Below are 20,111 nucleotides of genomic sequence, written 5' to 3'. Positions count from 1 at the left end.
CTCGGACTCCACTCTCTGCTTCCCTTTCTCTCAGACAATCTACCTCCCTCACTCAAACCCGCTCGCTCTCCAGTCTCTGCTTCCCTTTCTCTCACCCAATCTGCCTCCTTCATCCACACCCGCTCGGTCTCCACTCTCTGCTTCCCTTTCTCTCAGACAATCTGCCTCCCTGACTCACAACCGCTCGGTCGCCACTCTCTGCTTCCCTTTATCTCAGAAAATCTGCCTCCCTCACCGACACCCGCTCGCTCTCCACTCTCTTCTTCCCTTTCTCTCAGACTATCTGCCTCCCTCACCCACACCCGCTCGCTCACCACTCTCTGCTTCCCTTTCTCTCACCCAATCTGCCTCCCTCACCCACACACGCTCGGACTCCACTCTCTGCTTCCCTTTATCTCAGACAATCTGCCTCCCTCACCCACACCCGCTCGCTCTCCAGTCTCTGCTTCCCTTTCTCTCAGAAAATCTGCCTCCCTCACCGACACCCGCTCGCTCTCCACTCTCTTCTTCCCTTTCTCTCAGACTATCTGCCTCCCTCACCAACACCCGCTCGTTCGCCACTCTCTGCTTCCCTTTATCTCAGACAACCTGCCTCCCTCACCCACACCCGTTCGCTGTACACTCTCTGCTTCCCTTTCCCTCACCCAATCTTCCTCCCTCACCCACACCCGCTCGGACTCCACTCTCTGCTTCCCTTTCTCTCAGACAATCTGCCTCCCTCACCCACACCCGCTCGCTCTCCACTCTCTTCTTCCTTTTCTCTCAGACTATCTGCCTCCCTCACCCACACCGCTCGCTCACCACTCTCTGCTTCCCTTTCTCTCACCCAATCTACCTCCCTCACTCAAACCCGCTCGCTCTCCAGTCTCTGCTTCCCTTTCTCTCACCCAATCAGCCTCCTTCACCCACACGCGCTCGGACTCCACTCTCTGCTTCCCTTTCTCTCAGACAATCTGCCTCCCTCACCCACACCCGTTCGGTCGCCACTCTCTGCTTCCCTTTCTCTCAGACAATCTGCCTTCCTCACCCTCAACCGTTCGCTCTCCACTCTCTGCTTCCCTTTCTCTCACCCAATCTGCATTCCTCACAAACACCCGCTCGCTCTCCACTCTCTGCTTCCCGTTCTCTCAGACAATCTGCCTCCATCACCTACACCCGCTCGCTCTCCACTCTCTGCTTACCTTTTTCTCACCCAATCTGCATTCCGCACCCACACCCGCTCGCTCTCCATTCTCTGCTTCCCTTTCTCTAACCCAATCTGCCTCCCTCACCCACACCCGCTCAGTCTCCACTCTCTGCTTCCCGTTCTCACAGACAATCTGCCTCCATCACCTACACCCGCTCGCTCTCCACTCTCTGCTTACCTTTTTCTCACCCAATCTGCATTCCGCACCCATACCCGCTCGCTCTCCATTCTCTGCTTCCCTTTCTCTAACCCAATCTGCCTCCCTCACCCACATCCGCTCAGTCTCCACTCTCTGCTTCCCATTCTGTTATCCAAACTGCCTCCCTCACCCACACCCGTTCGCTCTCCACTCTCTGCTTCCCTTTCCCTCACCCAATCTGCATCCCTCACCCACACCCGCACGGACTCCAGTCTCTGCTTCCATTTCTCTCAGACAATCTGCCTCCCTCACCCACACCCGCTCGCTCTCCACTCTCTTCTTCCCTTTCTCTCACCCAATCTGCCTCCCTCACCCACACCCGCTCGGTCTCCACTCTCTGCTTCCCTTTCTCTCATCCAATCTGCCTCCCTCACCCACACCCGCTCGCTCTCCACTATCTGCTTCCGATTCTCTCACCCAATCTGCCTCCTTCACCCACACCCGCTCGCTCTCCACTCTCTGCTTCCCTTTCCCTCACCCAATCTGCATCCCTCACCCACACCCGTTCGGTCGCCACTCTCTGCTTCCCTTTATCTCAGACAATCTGCCTCCCTCACCCACACCCGCTCGCTCTCCACTCTCTGCTTCCCTTTCTCTCAGACAATCTGCCTCCCTCACCCTCACCCGCTCGCTCTCCAATCTCTGCTTCCCTTTCTCTCACCAAATCTGCATCCCTCACACACACCCGCTCGGACTCCACTCTCTGCTTCCCTTTCTCTCAGACAATCTGGCTCCCTCACCCACACGCGCTCGCTCTCCACTCTCTTCTTCCCTTTCTGTTATCCAATCTGCCTCCCTCACCCACACCCGTTCGCTCTACACTCTCTGCTTCCCTTTCCCTCACCCAATCTAGCTCCCTCACCAACACCCGCTCGTTCGCCACTCTCTGCTTCCCTTTATCTCAGACAACCTGCCTCCCTCACCCACACCCGCTCTGTCGCCACTCTCTGCTTCCCTTTCTCTCACCCAATCTGCCTACTTCACCCACACCCGCTCGGACTCCACTCTCTGCTTCCCTTTATCTCAGACAATCTGCCTCCCTCACCCACACCCGCTCGCTCACCACTCTCTGCTTCCCTTTCTCTCACCCAATCTGCCTCCCTTACCCACACACGCTCGGACTCCACTCTCTGCTTCCCTTTCTCTCACCCAATCTACCTCCCTCACTCACACCCGCTCGCTCTCCATTCTCTGCTTCCCTTTCTTTAACTCAATCTGCCTCCCTCACCCACAACCGCTCAGTCTCCACTCTGTGCTTCCCTTTCTGTTATCCAAACTGCCTCCCTCACCCACACCCGTTCGCTCTCCACTCTCTGCTTCGCTTTCCCTCACCCAATCTGCAACCCTCACCCACACCCGCCCGGACTCCACTCTCTGCTTCAATTTCTCTCAGACAATCTGCCTCCCTCACTCACACCCGCTCGGCCGCCACTCTCTGCTTCCCTTTATCTCAGACAATCTGCCTCCCTCACCCACACCCGCTAGCTCTCCACTCTCTGCTTCCCTTTCCCTCACCCAATCTGCATCCCTCACCCACACCCACTCGGACTCCACTCTCTGCTTCCCTTTCTCTCAGACAATCTGCCTCCCTCACCCACACCCGTTCGGTCGCCACTCTCTGCTTCCCTTTCTCTCACCCAATCTGCATTCCTCACAAACACCCGCTCGCTCTCCACTCTCTGCTTCCCGTTCTCTCAGACAATCTGCCTCCATCACCTACACCCGCTCGCTCTCCACTCTCTGCTTACCTTTTTCTCACCCAATCTGCATGCCGCACCCATACCCGCTCGCTCTCCATTCTCTGCTTCCCTTTCTTTAACCCAATCTGCCTCCCTCACCCACAACCGCTCAGTCTCCACTCTGTGCTTCCCTTTCTGTTATCCAAACTGCCTCCCTCACCCACACCCGTTCGCTCTCCACTCTCTGCTTCGCTTTCCCTCACCCAATCTGCAACCCTCACCCACACCCGCCCGGACTCCACTCTCTGCTTCCATTTCTCTCAGACAATCTGCCTCCCTCACTCACACCCGCTCGGTCGCCACTCTCTGCTTCCCTATCTCTCACCAATCTGCCTCCCTCACCCACACCCGCTCGGTGTACACTCTCTGCTTCCCTTTCTCTGACATAATCTACCTCCCTCACTCACACCCGTTCGCTGTACACTCTCTGCTTCCCTTTCCCTCACCCAATCTTCCTCCCTCACCCACACCCGCTCGGACTCCACTCTCTGCTTCCCTTTCTCTCAGACAATCTGCCTCCCTCACCCACACCCGCTCGCTCTCCACTCTCTTCTTCCTTTTCTCTCAGACTATCTGCCTCCCTCACCCACACCGCTCGCTCACCACTCTCTGCTTCCCTTTCTCTCACCCAATCTACCTCCCTCACTCAAACCCGCTCGCTCTCCAGTCTCTGCTTCCCTTTCTCTCACCCAATCAGCCTCCTTCACCCACACGCGCTCGGACTCCACTCTCTGCTTCCCTTTCTCTCAGACAATCTGCCTCCCTCACCCACACCCGTTCGGTCGCCACTCTCTGCTTCCCTTTCTCTCAGACAATCTGCCTTCCTCACCCTCAACCGTTCGCTCTCCACTCTCTGCTTCCCTTTCTCTCACCCAATCTGCATTCCTCACAAACACCCGCTCGCTCTCCACTCTCTGCTTCCCGTTCTCTCAGACAATCTGCCTCCATCACCTACACCCGCTCGCTCTCCACTCTCTGCTTACCTTTTTCTCACCCAATCTGCATTCCGCACCCACACCCGCTCGCTCTCCATTCTCTGCTTCCCTTTCTCTAACCCAATCTGCCTCCCTCACCCACACCCGCTCAGTCTCCACTCTCTGCTTCCCGTTCTCACAGACAATCTGCCTCCATCACCTACACCCGCTCGCTCTCCACTCTCTGCTTACCTTTTTCTCACCCAATCTGCATTCCGCACCCATACCCGCTCGCTCTCCATTCTCTGCTTCCCTTTCTCTAACCCAATCTGCCTCCCTCACCCACATCCGCTCAGTCTCCACTCTCTGCTTCCCATTCTGTTATCCAAACTGCCTCCCTCACCCACACCCGTTCGCTCTCCACTCTCTGCTTCCCTTTCCCTCACCCAATCTGCATCCCTCACCCACACCCGCACGGACTCCAGTCTCTGCTTCCATTTCTCTCAGACAATCTGCCTCCCTCACCCACACCCGCTCGCTCTCCACTCTCTTCTTCCCTTTCTCTCACCCAATCTGCCTCCCTCACCCACACCCGCTCGGTCTCCACTCTCTGCTTCCCTTTCTCTCATCCAATCTGCCTCCCTCACCCACACCCGCTCGCTCTCCACTATCTGCTTCCGATTCTCTCACCCAATCTGCCTCCTTCACCCACACCCGCTCGCTCTCCACTCTCTGCTTCCCTTTCCCTCACCCAATCTGCATCCCTCACCCACACCCGTTCGGTCGCCACTCTCTGCTTCCCTTTATCTCAGACAATCTGCCTCCCTCACCCACACCCGCTCGCTCTCCACTCTCTGCTTCCCTTTCTCTCAGACAATCTGCCTCCCTCACCCTCACCCGCTCGCTCTCCAATCTCTGCTTCCCTTTCTCTCACCAAATCTGCATCCCTCACACACACCCGCTCGGACTCCACTCTCTGCTTCCCTTTCTCTCAGACAATCTGGCTCCCTCACCCACACGCGCTCGCTCTCCACTCTCTTCTTCCCTTTCTGTTATCCAATCTGCCTCCCTCACCCACACCCGTTCGCTCTACACTCTCTGCTTCCCTTTCCCTCACCCAATCTAGCTCCCTCACCAACACCCGCTCGTTCGCCACTCTCTGCTTCCCTTTATCTCAGACAACCTGCCTCCCTCACCCACACCCGCTCTGTCGCCACTCTCTGCTTCCCTTTCTCTCACCCAATCTGCCTACTTCACCCACACCCGCTCGGACTCCACTCTCTGCTTCCCTTTATCTCAGACAATCTGCCTCCCTCACCCACACCCGCTCGCTCACCACTCTCTGCTTCCCTTTCTCTCACCCAATCTGCCTCCCTTACCCACACACGCTCGGACTCCACTCTCTGCTTCCCTTTCTCTCACCCAATCTACCTCCCTCACTCACACCCGCTCGCTCTCCATTCTCTGCTTCCCTTTCTTTAACTCAATCTGCCTCCCTCACCCACAACCGCTCAGTCTCCACTCTGTGCTTCCCTTTCTGTTATCCAAACTGCCTCCCTCACCCACACCCGTTCGCTCTCCACTCTCTGCTTCGCTTTCCCTCACCCAATCTGCAACCCTCACCCACACCCGCCCGGACTCCACTCTCTGCTTCAATTTCTCTCAGACAATCTGCCTCCCTCACTCACACCCGCTCGGCCGCCACTCTCTGCTTCCCTTTATCTCAGACAATCTGCCTCCCTCACCCACACCCGCTAGCTCTCCACTCTCTGCTTCCCTTTCCCTCACCCAATCTGCATCCCTCACCCACACCCACTCGGACTCCACTCTCTGCTTCCCTTTCTCTCAGACAATCTGCCTCCCTCACCCACACCCGTTCGGTCGCCACTCTCTGCTTCCCTTTCTCTCACCCAATCTGCATTCCTCACAAACACCCGCTCGCTCTCCACTCTCTGCTTCCCGTTCTCTCAGACAATCTGCCTCCATCACCTACACCCGCTCGCTCTCCACTCTCTGCTTACCTTTTTCTCACCCAATCTGCATGCCGCACCCATACCCGCTCGCTCTCCATTCTCTGCTTCCCTTTCTTTAACCCAATCTGCCTCCCTCACCCACAACCGCTCAGTCTCCACTCTGTGCTTCCCTTTCTGTTATCCAAACTGCCTCCCTCACCCACACCCGTTCGCTCTCCACTCTCTGCTTCGCTTTCCCTCACCCAATCTGCAACCCTCACCCACACCCGCCCGGACTCCACTCTCTGCTTCCATTTCTCTCAGACAATCTGCCTCCCTCACTCACACCCGCTCGGTCGCCACTCTCTGCTTCCCTATCTCTCACCAATCTGCCTCCCTCACCCACACCCGCTCGGTGTACACTCTCTGCTTCCCTTTCTCTGACATAATCTACCTCCCTCACTCACACCCGCTCGCTCTCCACTCTCTGCTTCCCTTTCTCTCACCCAATCTGCCTCCTTCACCCACACCCGCTCGGGCTCCACTCTCTGCTTCCCTTTCTCTCCCCCAATCTGCATCCGTCACCCACACCCGCTCGGACTCCACTCTCTGCTTCCCTTTCTCTCAGACAATCTGCCTCCCTCTCCAACACCCGCTCGGTCGTCACTCTCTGCTTCCCTTTATCTCAGACAATCTGCCTCCCTCACCCACACCCGCTCGCTCTCCACTCTCTTCTTCCCTTTCTGTTATCCAATCTGCCTCCCTCACCCACACCCGTTCGCTGTACACTCTCTGCTTCCCTTTCCCTCACCCAATCTGGCTCCCTCACCAACACCCGCTCGTTCGCCACTCTCTGCTTCCCTTTATCTCAGACAACCTGCCTCCCTCACCCACACCCGTTCGCTGTACACTCTCTGCTTCCCTTTCCCTCACCCAATCTGCCTCCCTCACCCACACCCGCTCGGACTCCACTCTCTGCTTCCCTTTCTCTCAGACAATCTGCCTCCCTCACCCACACCCGCTCGCTCTCCACTCTCTTCTTCCTTTTCTCTCAGACTATCTGCCTCCCTCACCCACACCGCTCGCTCACCACTCTCTGCTTCCCTTTCTCTCACCCAATCTACCTCCCTCACTCAAACCCGCTCGCTCTCCAGTCTCTGCTTCCCTTTCTCTCACCCAATCAGCCTCCTTCACCCACACGCGCTCGGACTCCACTCTCTGCTTCCCTTTCTCTCAGACAATCTGCCTCCCTCACCCACACCCGTTCGGTCGCCACTCTCTGCTTCCCTTTCTCTCAGACAATCTGCCTTCCTCACCCTCAACCGTTCGCTCTCCACTCTCTGCTTCCCTTTCTCTCACCCAATCTGCATTCCTCACAAACACCCGCTCGCTCTCCACTCTCTGCTTCCCGTTCTCTCAGACAATCTGCCTCCATCACCTACACCCGCTCGCTCTCCACTCTCTGCTTACCTTTTTCTCACCCAATCTGCATTCCGCACCCACACCCGCTCGCTCTCCATTCTCTGCTTCCCTTTCTCTAACCCAATCTGCCTCCCTCACCCACACCCGCTCAGTCTCCACTCTCTGCTTCCCGTTCTCACAGACAATCTGCCTCCATCACCTACACCCGCTCGCTCTCCACTCTCTGCTTACCTTTTTCTCACCCAATCTGCATTCCGCACCCATACCCGCTCGCTCTCCATTCTCTGCTTCCCTTTCTCTAACCCAATCTGCCTCCCTCACCCACATCCGCTCAGTCTCCACTCTGCTTCCCATTCTGTTATCCAAACTGCCTCCCTCACCCACACCCGTTCGCTCTCCACTCTCTGCTTCCCTTTCCCTCACCCAATCTGCATCCCTCACCCACACCCGCACGGACTCCAGTCTCTGCTTCCATTTCTCTCAGACAATCTGCCTCCCTCACCCACACCCGCTCGGTCTCCAGTCTCTGCTTCCCTTTCTCTCACCCAATCTGCCTCCTTCACCCACACGCGCTCGGACTCCACTCTCTGCTTCCCTTTCTCTCACCCAATCTGCATCCCTCACCAACACCCGCTCGGACTCCACTCTCTGCTTCCCTTTCTCTCAGATAATCTGCCTCCCTCACCAACACCCGCTCCGTCGCCACTCTCTGCTTCCCTTTATCTCAGACAATCTGCCTCCCTCACCCACACCCGCTCGCTCTCCACTCTCTGCTTCCCTTTCCCTCACCCAATCTGCATCCCTCACCCACACCCGTTCGGTCGCCACTCTCTGCTTCCCTTTATCTCACACAAGCTGCCTCCCTCACCCACACCCGCTCGGTCGCCACTCTCTGCTTCCCTTTATCTCAGACAATCTGCCTCCCTCACCCACACCCGCTCGCTCTCCACTCTTTTCTTCCCTTTCTCTCAGACAATCTGCCTCCCTCACCCTCACCCGCTCGCTCTCCACTCTCTGCTTCCCTTTCACTCAACCAATCTGCATCCCTCACCCACACCCGCTCGCTCTCCACTCTCTTCTTCCCTTTCTCTCACCCAATCTGCCTCCCTCACCCACACCCGCTCGGTCTCCACTCTCTGCTTCCCTTTCTCTCATGCAATCTGCCTCCCTCACCCAGACCCGCTCGGTCTCCACTCTCTGCTTCCCTTTCTCTCAACCAATCTGCATCCCGCACCCACACCCGCTCGCTCTCCACTCTCTTCTTCCCTTTCTCTCACCCAATCTGCCTCCTTCACCCACACCCGCTCGCTCTCCACTCTCTGCTTCCCTTTCCCTCACCCAATCTGGCTCCCTCACCAACACCCGCTCGTTCGCCACTCTCTGCTTCCATTATCTCAGACAACCTGCCTCCCTCACCCACACCCGCTCTGTCGCCACTCTCTGCTTCCCTTTCCCTCACCTAATCTGCATCCCTCACCCACACCCGCTCGGACTCCACTCTCTGCTTCCCTTTATCTCAGACAATCTGCCGCCCTCACCCACACCCGCTCGCTCACCACTCTCTGCTTCCCTTTCTCTCACCCAATCTGCCTCCCTCACCCACACACGCTCGGACTCCACTCTCTGCTTCCCTTTCTCTCAGACAATCTGCCTCCTTCATCCACACCCGCTCGGACTCCACTCTCTGCTTCCCTTTCTCTCAGACAATCTACCTCCCTCACTCAAACCCGCTCGCTCTCCAGTCTCTGCTTCCCTTTCTCTCACCCAATCTGCCTCCTTCATCCACACCCGCTCGGTCTCCACTCTCTGCTTCCCTTTCTCTCAGACAATCTGCCTCCCTGACTCACAACCGCTCGGTCGCCACTCTCTGCTTCCCTTTATCTCAGAAAATCTGCCTCCCTCACCGACACCCGCTCGCTCTCCACTCTCTTCTTCCCTTTCTCTCAGACTATCTGCCTCCCTCACCCACACCCGCTCGCTCACCACTCTCTGCTTCCCTTTCTCTCACCCAATCTGCCTCCCTCACCCACACACGCTCGGACTCCACTCTCTGCTTCCCTTTATCTCAGACAATCTGCCTCCCTCACCCACACCCGCTCGCTCTCCAGTCTCTGCTTCCCTTTCTCTCAGAAAATCTGCCTCCCTCACCGACACCCGCTCGCTCTCCACTCTCTTCTTCCCTTTCTCTCAGACTATCTGCCTCCCTCACCAACACCCGCTCGTTCGCCACTCTCTGCTTCCCTTTATCTCAGACAACATGCCTCCCTCACCCACACCCGTTCGCTGTACACTCTCTGCTTCCCTTTCCCTCACCCAATCTGCCTCCCTCACCCACACCCGCTCGGACTCCACTCTCTGCTTCCCTTTCTCTCAGACAATCTGCCTCCCTCACCCACACCCGCTCGCTCTCCACTCTCTTCTTCCTTTTCTCTCAGACTATCTGCCTCCCTCACCCACACCGCTCGCTCACCACTCTCTGCTTCCCTTTCTCTCACCCAATCTACCTCCCTCACTCAAACCCGCTCGCTCTCCAGTCTCTGCTTCCCTTTCTCTCACCCAATCAGCCTCCTTCACCCACACGCGCTCGGACTCCACTCTCTGCTTCCCTTTCTCTCAGACAATCTGCCTCCCTCACCCACACCCGTTCGGTCGCCACTCTCTGCTTCCCTTTCTCTCAGACAATCTGCCTTCCTCACCCTCAACCGTTCGCTCTCCACTCTCTGCTTCCCTTTCTCTCACCCAATCTGCATTCCTCACAAACACCCGCTCGCTCTCCACTCTCTGCTTCCCGTTCTCTCAGACAATCTGCCTCCATCACCTACACCCGCTCGCTCTCCACTCTCTGCTTACCTTTTTCTCACCCAATCTGCATTCCGCACCCACACCCGCTCGCTCTCCATTCTCTGCTTCCCTTTCTCTAACCCAATCTGCCTCCCTCACCCACACCCGCTCAGTCTCCACTCTCTGCTTCCCGTTCTCACAGACAATCTGCCTCCATCACCTACACCCGCTCGCTCTCCACTCTCTGCTTACCTTTTTCTCACCCAATCTGCATTCCGCACCCATACCCGCTCGCTCTCCATTCTCTGCTTCCCTTTCTCTAACCCAATCTGCCTCCCTCACCCACATCCGCTCAGTCTCCACTCTCTGCTTCCCATTCTGTTATCCAAACTGCCTCCCTCACCCACACCCGTTCGCTCTCCACTCTCTGCTTCCCTTTCCCTCACCCAATCTGCATCCCTCACCCACACCCGCACGGACTCCAGTCTCTGCTTCCATTTCTCTCAGACAATCTGCCTCCCTCACCCACACCCGCTCGGTCTCCAGTCTCTGCTTCCCTTTCTCTCACCCAATCTGCCTCCTTCACCCACACGCGCTCGGACTCCACTCTCTGCTTCCCTTTCTCTCACCCAATCTGCATCCCTCACCAACACCCGCTCGGACTCCACTCTCTGCTTCCCTTTCTCTCAGATAATCTGCCTCCCTCACCAACACCCGCTCCGTCGCCACTCTCTGCTTCCCTTTATCTCAGACAATCTGCCTCCCTCACCCACACCCGCTCGCTCTCCACTCTCTGCTTCCCTTTCCCTCACCCAATCTGCATCCCTCACCCACACCCGTTCGGTCGCCACTCTCTGCTTCCCTTTATCTCACACAAGCTGCCTCCCTCACCCACACCCGCTCGGTCGCCACTCTCTGCTTCCCTTTATCTCAGACAATCTGCCTCCCTCACCCACACCCGCTCGCTCTCCACTCTTTTCTTCCCTTTCTCTCAGACAGTCTGCCTCCCTCACCCTCACCCGCTCGCTCTCCACTCTCTGCTTCCCTTTCACTCAACCAATCTGCATCCCTCACCCACACCCGCTCGCTCTCCACTCTCTTCTTCCCTTTCTCTCACCCAATCTGCCTCCCTCACCCACACCCGCTCGGTCTCCACTCTCTGCTTCCCTTTCTCTCATGCAATCTGCCTCCCTCACCCAGACCCGCTCGGTCTCCACTCTCTGCTTCCCTTTCTCTCAACCAATCTGCATCCCTCACCCACACCCGCTCGCTCTCCACTCTCTTCTTCCCTTTCTCTCACCCAATCTGCCTCCTTCACCCACACCCGCTCGCTCTCCACTCTCTGCTTCCCTTTCCCTCACCCAATCTGGCTCCCTCACCAACACCCGCTCGTTCGCCACTCTCTGCTTCCATTATCTCAGACAACCTGCCTCCCTCACCCACACCCGCTCTGTCGCCACTCTCTGCTTCCCTTTCCCTCACCTAATCTGCATCCCTCACCCACACCCGCTCGGACTCCACTCTCTGCTTCCCTTTATCTCAGACAATCTGCCGCCCTCACCCACACCCGCTCGCTCACCACTCTCTGCTTCCCTTTCTCTCACCCAATCTGCCTCCCTCACCCACACACGCTCGGACTCCACTCTCTGCTTCCCTTTCTCTCAGACAATCTGCCTCCTTCATCCACACCCGCTCGGACTCCACTCTCTGCTTCCCTTTCTCTCAGACAATCTACCTCCCTCACTCAAACCCGCTCGCTCTCCAGTCTCTGCTTCCCTTTCTCTCACCCAATCTGCCTCCTTCATCCACACCCGCTCGGTCTCCACTCTCTGCTTCCCTTTCTCTCAGACAATCTGCCTCCCTGACTCACAACCGCTCGGTCGCCACTCTCTGCTTCCCTTTATCTCAGAAAATCTGCCTCCCTCACCGACACCCGCTCGCTCTCCACTCTCTTCTTCCCTTTCTCTCAGACTATCTGCCTCCCTCACCCACACCCGCTCGCTCACCACTCTCTGCTTCCCTTTCTCTCACCCAATCTGCCTCCCTCACCCACACACGCTCGGACTCCACTCTCTGCTTCCCTTTATCTCAGACAATCTGCCTCCCTCACCCACACCCGCTCGCTCTCCAGTCTCTGCTTCCATTTCTCTCAGAAAATCTGCCTCCCTCACCGACACCCGCTCGCTCTCCACTCTCTTCTTCCCTTTCTCTCAGACTATCTGCCTCCCTCACCCACACCCGCTCGCTCACCACTCTCTGCTTCCCTTTCTCTCACCCAATCTGCCTCCTTCACCCACACGCGCTCGGACTCCACTCTCTGCTTCCCTTTCTCTCACCCAATCTGCATCCCTCACCCACACCCGCTCGGACTCCACTCTCTGCTTCCCTTTCTCTCACCCAATCTGCATCCCTCACCCACACCCGTTCGGTCGCCACTCTCTGCTTCTCTTTATCTCAGACAATCTGCCTCCCTCACCCACACCCGCTCGCTCTCCACTCTCTTCTTCCCTTTCTCTCAGACAATCTGCCTGCCTCACCCTCACCCGCTCGCTCTCCACTCTCTGCTTCCCTTTCTCTCAACCAATCTGCATCCCTCACCCACACCCGCTCGCTCTCCACTCTCTTCTTCCCTTTCTCTCACCCAATCTGCCTCCCTCACCCACACCCGCTCGGTCTCCACTCTCTGCTTCCCTTTCTCTCATCCAATCTGCCTCCCTCACCCACACCCGCTCGCTCTCCACTATCTGCTTCCGATTCTCTCACCCAATCTGCCTCCTTCACCCACACCCGTTCGGTCGCCACTCTCTGCTTCCCTTTATCTCAGACAATCTGCCTCCCTCACCCTCACCCGCTCGCTCTCCAATCTCTGCTTCCCTTTCTCTCACCAAATCTGCATCCCTCACACACACCCGCTCGGACTCCACTCTCTGCTTCCCTTTCTCTCACCCAATCTGCATCCCTCACCCACACCCACTCGGACTCCACTCTCTGCTTCCCTTTCTCTCAGACAATCTGCCTCCCTCACCCACACCCGTTCGGTCGCCACTCTCTGCTTCCCTTTCTCTCAGACAATCTGCCTTCCTCACCCTCAACCGTTCGCTCTCCACTCTCTGCTTCCCTTTCTCTCACCCAATCTGCATTCCTCACAAACACCCGCTCGCTCTCCACTCTCTGCTTCCCTTTCTCTCACACAATCTGCCTCCCTCACTCACACCCGCTCGCTCTCCACTCTCTGCTTCCCTTTATCTCAGACAAGCTGCCTCCCTCACCCACACCCGCTCGCTCTCCACTCTCTGCTTCCCTTTCTCTCAGACAATCTGCCTCCCTCACCCTCACCCGCTCGCTCTCCAATCTCTGCTTCCCTTTCTCTCACCAAATCTGCCTCCCTCACACACACCCGCTCGGACTCCACTCTCTGCTTCCCTTTCTCTCAGACAATCTGGCTCCCTCACCCACACGCGCTCGTTCTCCACTCTCTTCTTCCCTTTCTGTTATCCAATCTGCCTCCCTCACCCACACCCGTTCGCTCTACACTCTCTGCTTCCCTTTGCCTCACCCAATCTGGCTCCCTCACCAACACCCGCTCGTTCGCCACTCTCTGCTTCCCTTTATCTCAGACAACCTGCCTCCCTCACCCACACCCGCTCTGTCGCCACTCTCTGCTTCCCTTTCCCTCACCTAATCTGCATCCCTCACCCACACCCGCTCGCTCACCACTCTCTGCTTCCCTTTCTCTCACCCAATCTGCCTCCCTCACCCACACAGGCTCGGACTCCACTCTCTGCTTCCCTTTCTCTCACCCAATCTACCTCCCTCACTCAAACCCGCTCGCTCTCCAGTCTCTGCTTCCCTTTCTCTCACCCAATCTGCCTCCTTCACCCACACGCGCTCGGACTCCACTCTCTGCTTCCCTTTCTCTCACCCAATCTGCATCCCTCACCCACACCCGCTCGGACTCCACTCTCTGCTTCCCTTTATCTCAGACAATCTGCCTCCCTCACCCACACCCGCTCGCTCTCCACTCTCTGCTTCCAGTTCTCTCAGACAATTTGCCTCCTTCACCCACACCCGCTAGCTCTCCACTCTCTGCTTCCCTTTCTCTCACCCAATCTGCATTCCTCACAAACACCCGCTCGCTCTCCACTCTCTGCTTCCCGTTCTCTCAGACAATCGGCCTCCATCACCTACACCCGCTCGCTCTCCACTCTCTGCTTACCTTTTTCTCACCCAATCTGCATGCCGCACCCATACCCGCTCGCTCTCCATTCTCTGCTTCCCTTTCTTTAACCCAATCTGCCTCCCTCACCCACAACCGCTCAGTCTCCACTCTGTGCTTCCCTTTCTGTTATCCAAACTGCCTCCCTCACCCACACCCGTTCGCTCTCCACTCTCTGCTTCGCTTTCCCTCACCCAATCTGCAACCCTCACCCACACCCGCCCGGACTCCACTCTCTGCTTCCATTTCTCTCAGACAATCTGCCTCCCTCACTCACACCCACTCGGACTCCACTCTCTGCTTCCCTTTCTCACAGACAATCTGCCTCCCTCACTCACACCCGCTCGGTCGCCACTCTCTGCTTCCCTATCTCTCACCAATCTGCCTCCCTCACCCACACCCGCTCGCTCTCCACTCTCTGCTTCCCTTTCTCTCAGACAATCTGCCTCCCTGACTCACACCCGCTCGGTCGCCACTCTCTGCTTCCCTTTATCACAGACAATCTGCCTCCCTCACCCACACCCGCTCGCTCTCCACTCTCTTCTTCCTTTTCTCTCAGACTATCTGCCTCCCTCACCCACACCGCTCGCTCTCCAGTCTCTGCTTCCCTTTCTCTCACCCAATCAGCCTCCTTCACCCACACGCGCTCGGACTCCACTCTCTGCTTCCCTTTCTCTCACCCAATCTGCCTCCCTCACCCACACCCACTCGGACTCCACTCTCTGCTTCCCTTTCTCTCAGACAATCTGCCTCCCTCACCCACACCCGTTCGGTCGCCACTCTCTGCTTCCCTTTCTCTCAGACAATCTGCCTTCCTCACCCTCAACCGTTCGCTCTCCACTCTCTGCTTCCCTTTCTCTCACCCAATCTGCATTCCTCACAAACACCCGCTCGCTCTCCACTCTCTGCTTCCCGTTCTCTCAGACAATCTGCCTCCATCACCTACACCCGCTCGCTCTCCATTCTCTGCTTCCCTTTCTCTAACCCAATCTGCCTCCCTCACCCACACCCGCTCAGTCTCCACTCTCTGCTTCCCGTTCTCACAGACAATCTGCCTCCATCACCTACACCCGCTCGCTCTCCACTCTCTGCTTACCTTTTTCTCACCCAATCTGCATTCCGCACCCATACCCGCTCGCTCTCCATTCTCTGCTTCCCTTTCTCTAACCCAATCTGCCTCCCTCACCCACACCCGCTCAGTCTCCACTCTCTGCTTCCCATTCTGTTATCCAAACTGCCTCCCTCACCCACACCCGTTCGCTCTCCACTCTCTGCTTCCCTTTCCCTCACCCAATCTGCATCCCTCACCCACACCCGCCCGGACTCCACTCTCTGCTTCCATTTCTCTCAGACAATCTGCCTCCCTCACCCACACCCGCTCGGTCGCCACTCTCTGCTTCCCTTTCTCTCACCCAATCTGCCTCCCTCACCCACACACGCTCGGACTCCACTCTCTGCTTCCCTTTCTCTCACCCAATCTACCTCCCTCACTCAAACCCGCTCGCTCTCCAGTCTCTGCTTCCCTTTCTCTCACCCAATCTGCATCCCTCACCAACACCCGCTCGGACTCCACTCTCTGCTTCCCTTTCTCTCACCCAATCTGCATCCCTCACTAACACCCGCTCGGACTCCACTCTCTGCTTCCCTTTCTCTCAGATAATCTGCCTCCCTCACCAACACACGCTCCGTCGCCACTCTCTGCTTCCCTTTATCTCAGACAATCTGCCTCCCTCACCCACACCCGCTCGCTCTCCACTCTCTGCTTCCCTTTCCCTCACCCAATCTGCATCCCTCACCCAGACCCGTTCGGTCGCCACTCTCTGCTTCCCTTTATCTCAGACAAGCTGCCTCCCTCACCCACACCCGCTCGCTCTCCACACTCTGCTTCCCTTTCCCTCACCCAATCTGCCTCCCTCACCCACACCCGCTCGCTCTCCACTCTTTTCTTCCCTTTCTCTCAGACAACCTGCCTCCCTCACCCTCACCCGCTCGCTCTCCACTCTCTTTTTCCCTTTCTCTCACCCAATCTGCCTCCCTCACCCACACCCGCTCGGTCTCCACTCTCTGCTTCCCTTTCTCTCATCCAATCTGCCTCCCTCACCCAGACCCGCTCGGTCTCCACTCTCTGCTTCCCTTTCTCTCAACCAATCTGCATCCCTCACCCACACCCGCTCGCTCTCCACTCTCTTCTTCCCTTTCTCTCACCCAATCTGCCTCCTTCACCCACACCCGCTCGGACTCCACTCTCTGCTTCCCTTTCTCTCACACAATCTGGCTCCCTCACTCACACCCGCTCGCTCTCCACTCTCTGCTTCCCTTTCCCTCACCCAATCTGGCTCCCTCACCAACACCCGCTCGTTCGCCACTCTCTGCTTCCATTATCTCAGACAACCGGCCTCCCTCACCCATACCCGCTCTGTCGCCACTCTCTGCTTCCCTTTCCCTCACCTAATCTGCATCCCTCACCCACACCCGCTCGGACTCCACTCTCTGCTTCCCTTTATCTCAGACAATCTGCCGCCCTCACCCACACCCGCTCGCTCACCACTCTCTGCTTCCCTTTCTCTCACCCAATCTGCCTCCCTCACCCACACACGCTCGGACTCCACTCTCTGCTTCCCTTTCTCTCACCCAATCTACCTCCCCCACTCAAACCCGCTCGCTCTCCAGTCTCTGCTTCCCTTTCTCTCACCCAATCTGCCTCCTTCATCCACACCCGCTCGGACTCCACTCTCTGCTTCTCTTTCTCTCAGACAATCTGCCTCCCTGACTCACACCCGCTCGGTCGCCACTCTCTGCTTCCCTTTATCTCAGACAATCTGTCTCCCTCACCCACACCCGCTCGCTCTCCACTCTCTTCTTCCCTTTCTCTCAGACTATCTGCCTCCCTCACCCACACCCGCTCGCTCACCACTCTCTGCTTCCCTTTCTCTCACCCAATCTGCCTCCCTCACCCACACACGCTCGGACTCCACTCTCTGCTTCCCTTTCTCTCACCCAATCTACCTCCCTCACTCAAACCCGCTCGCTCTCCAGTCTCTGCTTCCCTTTCTCTCACCCGATCTGCCTCCTTCACCCACACGCGCTCGGACTCCACTCTCTGCTTCCCTTTCTCTCACCCAATCTGCATCCCTCACCCACACCCGCTCGGACTCCACTCTCTGCTTCCCTTTCTCTCAGACAATCTGCCTCCCTCACCAACACCCGCTCCGTCGCCACTCTCTGCTTCCCTTTATCTCAGACAATCTGCCTCCCTCACCCACACCCGCTCGCTCTCCACTCTCTGCTTCCCTTTCCCTCACCCAATCTGCATCCCTCACCCACACCCGTTCGGTCGCCACTCTCTGCTTCCCTTTATCTCAGACAATCTGCCTCCCTCACCCACACCCGCTCGCTCTCCACTCTCTTCTTCCCTTTCTCTCACCCAATCTGCCTCTCTCACCCACACCCGCTCGGTCTCCACTCTCTGCTTCCCTTTCTCTCATCCAATCTGCCTCCCTCACCCACACCCGCTCGCTCTCCACTATCTGCTTCCGATTCTCTCACCCAATCTGCCTCCCTCACCCACACCCGCTCGCTCTCCACTATCTGCTTCCGATTCTCTCACCCAATCTGCATCCCTCACCCACACCCGTTCGGTCGCCACTCTCTGCTTCCCTTTATCTCAGACAATCTGCCTCCCTCACCCACACCCGCTCGCTCTCCACTCTCTGCTTCCCTTTCTCTCAGACAATCTGCCTCCCTCACCCTCACCCGCTCGCTCTCCAATCTCTGCTTCCCTTTCTCTCACCAAATCTGCATCCCTCACACACACCCGCTCGGACTCCAATCTCTGCTTCCCTTTCTCTCACCCAATCTGCATCCCTCACCCACACCCGTTCGGTCGCCACTCTCTGCTTCCCTTTATCTCAGACAATCTGCCTCCCTCACCCACACCCGCTCGCTCTCCACTCTCTGCTTCCCTTTCTCTCAGACAATCTGGCTCCCTCACCCACACGCGCTCGCTCTCCACTCTCTTCTTCCCTTTCTGTTATCCAATCTGCCTCCCTCACCCACACCCGTTCGCTCTACACTCTCTGCTTCCCTTTCCCTCACCCAATCTGGCTCCCTCACCAACACCCGCTCGTTCGCCACTCTCTGCTTCCCTTTATCTCAGACAACCTGTCTCCCTCACCCACACCCGCTCGGTCGCCACTCTCTGCTTCCCTTTCTCTCACCCAATCTGCCTACTTCACCCACACCCGCTCGGACTCCACTCTCTGCTTCCCTTTATCTCAGACAATCTGCCTCCCTCACCCACACCCGCTCGCTCACCACTCTCTGCTTCCCTTTCTCTCACCCAATCTGCCTCCCTTACCCACACACGCTCGGACTCCACTCTCTGCTTCCCTTTCTCTCACCCAATCTACCTCCCTCACTCAAACCCGCTCGCTCTCCAGTCTCTGCTTCCCTTTCTCTCACCCAATCTGCCTCCTTCACCCACACCCGCTCGGACTCCACTCTCTGCTTCCCTTTCTCTCAGACAATCTGCCTCCCTGACTCACACCCGCTCGCTCTCCATTCTCTGCTTCCCTTTCTTTAACCCAATCTGCCTCCCTCACCCACAACCGCTCAGTCTCCACTCTGTGCTTCCCTTTCTGTTATCCAAACTGCCTCCCTCACCCACACCCGTTCGCTCTCCACTCTCTGCTTCGCTTTCCCTCACCCAATCTGCAACCCTCACCCACACCCGCCCGGACTCCACTCTCTGCTTCCATTTCTCTCAGACAATCTGCCTCCCTCACTCACACCCGCTCGGCCGCCACTCTCTGCTTCCCTTTATCTCAGACAATCTGCCTCCCTCACCCACACCCGCTCGCTCTCCACTCTCTGCTTCCAGTTCTCTCAGACAATTTGCCTCCTTCACCCACACCCGCTAGCTCTCCACTCTCTTCTTCCCTTTCCCTCACCCAATCTGCATCCCTCACCCACACCCACTCGGACTCCACTCTCTGCTTCCCTTTCTCTCAGACAATCTGCCTCCCTCACCCACACCCGTTCGGTCGCCACTCTCTGCTTCCCTTTCTCTCAGACAATCTGCCTCCATCACCTACACCCGCTCGCTCTCCACTCTCTGCTTACCTTTTTCTCACCCAATCTGCATGCCGCACCCACACCCGCTCGCTCTCCATTCTCTGCTTCCCTTTCTTTAACCCAATCTGCCTCCCTCACCCACAACCGCTCAGTCTCCACTCTGTGCTTCCCTTTCTGTTATCCAAACTGCCTCCCTCACCCACACCCGTTCGCTCTCCACTCTCTGCTTCGCTTTCCCTCACCCAATCTGCAACCCTCACCCACACCCGCCCGGACTCCACTCTCTGCTTCCATTTCTCTCAGACAATCTGCCTCCCTCACTCACACCCGCTCGGTCGCCACTCTCTGCTTCCCTATCTCTCACCAATCTGCCTCCCTCACCCACACCCGCTCGGTGTACACTCTCTGCTTCCCTTTCTCTGACATAATCTACCTCCCTCACTCACACCCGCTCGCTCTCCACTCTCTGCTTCCCTTTCCCTCACCCAATCTGCAACCCTCACCCACACCCGCCCGGACTCCACTCTCTGCTTCCATTTCTCTCAGACAATCTGCCTCCCTCACTCACACCCGCTCGGTCGCCACTCTCTGCTTCCCTATCTCTCACCAATCTGCCTCCCTCACCCACA

Source organism: Scyliorhinus torazame, chromosome 20 (genome assembly GCF_047496885.1).
Source record: "Scyliorhinus torazame isolate Kashiwa2021f chromosome 20, sScyTor2.1, whole genome shotgun sequence".
Taxonomy (NCBI): domain Eukaryota; kingdom Metazoa; phylum Chordata; class Chondrichthyes; order Carcharhiniformes; family Scyliorhinidae; genus Scyliorhinus; species Scyliorhinus torazame.
This window is presented reverse-complemented; position numbering follows the sequence as displayed.